Below are 7,213 nucleotides of genomic sequence, written 5' to 3'. Positions count from 1 at the left end.
TAGCACTAATTCTAAGTGCTCAGAACATGTTGGAGGCAAGGAGTGCCATATCCCATTCAAATGAAGTCGCCTGCTTTTGTTTGAAATCACTAATGTGTCTCCATTAATTTCAGGAGCACAGCTGGAAATGCTGGGGGTGACTTGTATTGTGGTGATATTATTTGTGAGCTGAGGTAAAGTGTGCTATTGCTGTGAAGAGTGATTTGATGGTGAAATGAAATGCTGAAAGGAAGTTATGGAACTGCTCTGTCATAATTTATGAAAACTGTGTTGTGTGTATTAGGCTGGTTGCCTGGAAGCTCCCTGTGTCACTATGACTGGTTAAATAGGCAGAGTCATGAATACTACAACAATAGCCAGTAAGATGATACTCAGTAAATGTCTGAGTGGCTACCAGACCCTAGGTGAGCAGACAAGACTGAGGACCCTTGCTACACTCCCAGCAAGCATGGCATTTTGGTTAGCAGGGTCAGCAATGGAGATGACAAAGGAACTCTCTAAAGGTGATGGCTAGTGCACTGCTTGTCCAGGGTCTGTATGGTCTGATGTCTCTGAAGAATGCAGGTGGCTTAGTCCAGGTTTGCTCCTGAAGGATATAGAGTTGGCTCTAGCATCAGCAAAAGTCAGCCCACAGTGAACTCTGTGTAATCAAATTCTGCAGCAGGAGCTGAGAAGGTGCTGAGGAAGAGATGGCAAGAGAGAGGGGAGAGAGAGAGTCCACCCCAGCTACCTTCACTTTGGTAACTCTGCTATAGCAGGGCATGGGCAGGCGGATAGAGAAGGTTCTGTCCCTAGAATACGGGTTAGCACAGAGTGGAGATAACTCTTCCAGGCATGGGGAAATGGCAGTGCCTGACTTTGCTGCTAAGGTCGTGGCTTCCGCTGCTTACACCTCAAATCAAGATAGCAGGTCTTTAGAAAAGAGAGATGTCAGCAGCGCTGTTGTTTCAAGAGCCTTTTATCTTTCATGTGTGGTTTAAGTTTAAACAATGGTATGAACACCAACCGTAGAGTCACTGCTGGTTGTAGCACCCAAAGACAGTGAACCAAACCTGTCAGATGTGATGGGGAAGAACTGGGCTCTGCAGGGCATTGTGGCTTGAGGACCATCTGTGTTCTTGTTCAGGTAACGGTGTCACTCTAGTGTGCATGTGGCACACATCCTACGCCAGCTGATGCACAGTTTCCCTCAGCATGAGCTCATGGTACCTTTTTGCTGGGACATTCATTTATTCTTCAAAGTGAGAGCTCCTCACAGTTTGTAATTGAGAGTGGACTCAAGACACACATCTCTGTTTCACTATCTAAGCATCCTACATGAGTATGCAGACACCTGCAGAAGGTAGTTCATCATGCCTAGCAGCCTTCTTCCTTCCTCCCAGAGCACCCACTTCCCCATGAGGAGCTGAAGCCGCTGCACTTGAAGTCAGAGATGCAAGCTCCTTGGTTCTTGGTGTTTCCGTGGAGTAGAGGGCCCAGCTTGAAATCACACCCACACCATTGCATATCAGCCTCCTAGCTTCAGGAGACTTGCAGGGCTGGGAAACAGTGCCCGGACAAGGCACACGGCATGGTGCAGGACCATGGCTTCTCAGCGAAGGGGGAGAGGTACATGTCACAAGCCAACCACGCTGTCAGCCCAAGCCCGGGGAGGTCGGTGGTATTCAAGAACTAGCTGAGAACTCTGATCATCAGCTAGGGAAAGAATTTTACATACAGCATCATGCTTTGTTTAACTTTCTGAATATCTACAAAAAGAGCTGATACTGCGAATAAAGGCTCCCTCTTCTGCTTCTAACTGCTACTGCACATTCTCTTTAACAAACATTCAAGCGTGAAAGAATCCTGTTTCTTTGTGTTGCACTTTATTTTGTAATTCCCCATTTCAAAACACACATACATATCTGTTGTAAGAGAAGAAGAAGGACTTAACAGGTGATATTAAATATCCTTGCTAGATTTGGGATGAGGGGAGAAAATTTCTGGGGAGATACAGGGCTCCTGGAGTGTAACTTTTGAAGCAGAATATTCTCACAATACCTTTCAGTCTCCTTTGGGTTTTTTTTTGGATTTAAACCACTGCTGAAACCAAATCTTCAAAGCATAAGCATATCTGAGCAAGAAGAGGTGGTGCTGTCTAAGTCTTGTAATCCCTAGATTTCTGGAATTTTATGACATGCAGAAATTTGTCAGTGATAGCTGATTTTTGTCTTTATTTCCAGAGCACCTGAGCCCATGTGAAGCTTTCTATTGTGGAAATGTTGCTTCACCTGCAACTTCTACCTGTAACTTAATGCATATTTACCATGGCCACTGTAGTTACAAATAACTTTGTGCTGCTGAGGGTGGTGGCTGAGGCTGCTTCACAAAAGTGAACTCCAGAAAAAAATGTACTTCTTTAGTAAGGAGTCAATCTTTGAGCAAAAGATCCCAGCCTTTCATCTTCCTCAGTGAGGAATTGTAATACTCTTGCAAGATGCTGCAAATCCTCTTCTCTCTGATACCATAGGCAGAACTTAGGCTGGGATGCATTTCTTGAGCTGCAACCCATGATGTCAGGTGAGTCAGGAACAACTGAGCATGCTGGACCTGTCCCATTTGTGGGATTGCATCATTAGACGAAATGAGAGCATCTGTCTTTCATTTTACTTCAGACTTCTCGTGACCATGGCCAGATGCATGAAGAGTGGGGAATGCCTGGACTCAGTTACCTGAAAAAAAAATCTACATACTTTTTTATATCATTTAGGAACTTTCCACAGATCAGCAACATCTGTAATTTTGGTTGTTGGAAAGTTCTGTGAGTGGCATAATTTTACATAGATAACCTGTAGAATAAAAGACATCAGTGCCTGTTACTCTTTATTCAATGACCACTGGAAGATACAATGTGTGTAATTAATAAAGGTACCATAATTAGAGGGCTGTACAGTTAAGGCAGAAGTCAGTACTGATACACTACTAGCTTCTGCCTCACTTCTGACAGAGTATGACCCCAAGGAGTCTTAACAGCCTCAAGTATTTGAGATTGCTTCTTTCTATCTGAAAATAAGGATACTTTCACTTTTGTACCAAAATGAACGTATTTAAATATCCAACTCAACACAATGGAAAGAAGATAATAGCATGAACTTGCTCCTGCAAACTCACCAGCCTCTTATATCTGCCAATTACCCCAAGAAACCAGACTATTCTAGAAAAAGAGAATAAGTAGGGATGGTGATATCATCAAGCTTTTTAATTCAGGGATGGTAGTGCTTTGTATCATCAAAAGTATATCTAAAACCTCATTTAACACCAGTCTCTGCGTGTGTGTCAGTGCATTGTCCTGCTTTCACTGGAAATAACAGAGTGACAATGAACTTCAAAACAACCTTTAAACTATGGCAAAAGAGTTAGTTTGGAAAACACTTTCCATACAGGTAAAATCTAACATCACTCTAAAATCACTGCAAAAAAGGCAAAAAAATACTTGCAGGGGAAGTAAAAGCAAAAATTAAAAATGTTGCACATTGTATTAGTCACAGACATTCTCCTTTTCACAGATCAGGGACTTTGGTATTTTCAAATATCTGAAAAACAAATAACAGAAATTCATATGATTCTGGTTATGAAGGAATTTCTTTTCACAGTGATGTATGCCTCTTAGAAGGTACAATATAAATGTTATTAAACTCTCAGGGATAACAGATGTGGAGAGCTTACTGCAATCACAGAGTTTGAATGCAACCTGTACAATGTCCTGTGGTTAAGAAAGAGTTTAAACACTGGTATGTCACTCTTTGAAGTAAAGAGAAGACACATTGATAAAAGGTGTAATACTTTTCAGCATGGCAGGAAGGAGATGAGGAAGAGGCTGTGAATGTAACTCAAGGTTTTTCAAGGCTTTGTTATAGAGGTACTTGGGAAGTGGAGCAAGACCAATAAAACATCCTTTCAGACGGCAACAGAGCAGTGGATTTGTGGATGATTGTTCTGTTTTCTACAGCAGACATGATGGCTATCTATAGTGGGACATAGTGTACATTTCAGTGTAATTGCTTTTTAGGCTTTCTATCCTTCAAAACTTTTACTCACCCATTTTAACTCACTTTGGTGATTTTATTTCAGTTTATTTCCAAATTTTGATGACATATTTTTACCATGATGTGTATTGGTTGAGTAATAGTTCTGCAATCACCTGTGTTTGTTTTGTCTCTTCCAACATCTGTGTCTTTGGTTTTATGCACTGAAGGTGTTTGCTGAAACCAGTTCCATTTACACTAATTTTGTGTATCTAATGTAGTAGATTTGAAAATGAGCTAACTGATCACCCACAAAAAACAGGCTTCCTGTAGCAGGATGATGGGAAACGATGCACAACCTTGTAAGGGAAACTCATGCTGCAGAGTAAGATGTGATGAGGGCTGCTAGACCCGGGGGGAGAACCTTTACAAACGCAGGGGCTGGAAGGCTTCAAGTGTTATTCATGGGAGGTGCAAAAGCAAGGATAAAAGCAGCAAGGAGAAGTGAAACACAGGGATCAGAACAGCAGTACCCAGCAAGTGCTGGCAAAGGCTGGAGAATGTGTTTGTGCTGTTTCCAGGGACACACAACTGCAAGCGCATTCTCTGTCACACCATGCTGGGCTTCTACCAACCTCTTAGCACCAGACATGCCAGGTGACACAGGACTGTGGTATGAGATTCGCAGTGTGTGATCAGGGTGTGAGCCAGGAGACCAACAGGAAGCCCAGGGGCCATCACATTGTCTGACATGAAGGAGCTCCCTGACTGGCCAGGTATGACTTGCATGAGGTACGGCTTGCATGAGGTACCTGCCAGGGCTTTGCGAGCCGGAGCTCCTGCTACTGCCCTGCAAAGGGAGGGATGGAGGCACAACAGAACGGGTGGTGCATCTTGCTGATACACTTGAGTATATCTACACAGAACAGTGCATTATCAATTTTTCCTCCAAATAGAGAGAAAACATGCAGCCCTACATTCTAAGGAGCAAAGAGGAAATGATGCCTGTTGACTTTCTCTGTTACTTCCACCATCTCAGCTGTTCTTGATTTGCACATGCATGCACTGTATTTCTGGGCCATTTATGGTGTTCATTAAACCAGGAGCAACCACAAATTTCCTTTTCTTTTAAAGACAATTACATCAATTGTACCTTAACAACATCTGCCTCTGACTCTTAATTCACATCAGCCTCTAACGCTGAAGCTGGTTCCCGCCGAGACGTGCATTGCTCCTGTAGGGTCGGTCCTTTCCTAGTACCATCAGAAATTCACTTTTCTAGAGCAGATCCCTCAGAGCAACTGCAGTTGTAATAGCTGTAAGAACATACAGGGAGTACTGTATGCACCATGAATAATTACTTCTTACCTTCTTTGTGCCACTGTTGAGTATACATAATTCTTCAACATTCCCGGTTACATACTTCTGCAGGCTGAAATGTCTTGAGTATTTAGGTGTTTCTAACAAAGAAGCTGTTTCTTTGCTGCTCTTGTAATTCTGCTGTGCTGAGTATAAGATGAAGGTAGGAAGACCACCAGGTCTTCCTACAGAAGGAAGGAAGGGTTGAATAAATGGGTTTCCCTTTAACTTAGTGGCATAAAAACACCCCTGGTTTGTTGTTTTCCATTTCTTTCCTAGTCTTGTTTGTTCTCAGATTCCTACTGGACCACCAATTTCACTTACAGTAGCTCCAAGATCTCTCTCATGAATTCTCATAGAAAACTCAGAGCTTATAATGTGCCCATGACACTTTGTGTTTATTCTGTGTTGAATTTATCTGACACAGTATCTCTTAATTTCATGAGGTCCTTCTGCATCCTTCACTGCGGAACTTTAACTTCTGTCTCCATATAACTTGCATCAACAACAAAAAAAAGTATTCATCCATTCCCCTTTCCTTTCCAAAATCACCAGTGACTATGATGAGTAGCACTGGCTCCAGAACAGATGCCTGTGAGACCCCACTGAATGTTCTGTTCACTTGTAACCCAATAATTTATTCTTTATTACCTTTCTTTCAGTTAGACATTTTCTGTGTGATTCTTTTCATTGTATCCCATGGCAGCCTAATTTCCTTAAGAGCGAGGAATGCCTTCTGGGAACAAGGTGGGTAGTAACCAGGGAGGTCACTCATCATGTACTCCTTCAGGGAGTGCCAGCAGATTTGCATTATGACTCTTCTTTACTTTTCCCCAGTGTACTGTGTTTAGTCATGTTCCCATCCTTCTGGTTTTCAGATGGGTCTCTACCTCTTTATCCAACATGGCAGCAGACCTAATGTTCATCAGCTCTCTGGATAGCACTTAGCATTGTACCAGCCAGTTTTCTTTGCTGTGGTCCTGAGCCAGAGGCTCTGATTTTTCATCCACTTCAAGTTGCCCTAGAGCTCACAGATGGATTCCATCCCATCCTCGCTTGTTACATCTTGTTTTGAGGATCTGTCCTACAACATCTTCTACCTTCAGTTCAGACTGACACAGGACCTTCAACATATCTCTTTTTCCATCCTCTGGGAACCTCTCCAAGCTCCACCATAGTGAAAACACATGCAAAATACTTAGGCTTTCTGCTATGGCCTTATCCTTTTTTTAAGCCTTCCTTCTATACCTTCACCATCTACTGGCTCTCGATGCCCTCTTGAGGTTTCTTGATCCCATTGCACTTGGACAAGAATTCGTGGCTGTGCGCGGAATACTCCTGTAACAGTTCTGGAGAACATTACATTACTCTAGTCTTTTCTTACATTTACTCTCCAAACAGCAGCATTGACCTTAAGTGCTTCTGAACTTTCTTTTTCCCTCTGTGAGTGATAAGTTTGGGATGAGTTGTTAAGGGCCATTAGTGGAATATAAAGCCTGACTTCAGCAAATCACGTGCCTAAACCCCATTATTTTAACTCTGACCTGTGTTAAGTACTTAAATTCTCTGCAGTTTTTACCTCTAGCTAACAAGGCTGTGTGCAATGGTTATTTCTTTCCTCTGTAATTTTTAATGATAATGGTTGTTTTTTGGTGTGCTGTTGACAATGCTGACCGCTGCACAGAGCTTACTGTAGTAATGCAGTAGTGAAACATCCACGTGTGCCTTGGAGCAGACAGGTGGGAGTTTATCTCCCTTGGTTCCCGCAGCTTTGGCAGTTGTTGCTAGCTTGAGATCTGGAAGTAGCAGTTCTTCAGCAGGACACTAAGGGGCAGCCCCAGACCAAAAGA

Source organism: Aphelocoma coerulescens (assembly GCF_041296385.1).
Source record: "Aphelocoma coerulescens isolate FSJ_1873_10779 chromosome Z unlocalized genomic scaffold, UR_Acoe_1.0 ChrZ, whole genome shotgun sequence".
Lineage (NCBI taxonomy): Eukaryota > Metazoa > Chordata > Aves > Passeriformes > Corvidae > Aphelocoma > Aphelocoma coerulescens.
Note: the sequence above shows the minus strand (reverse complement) of the source record.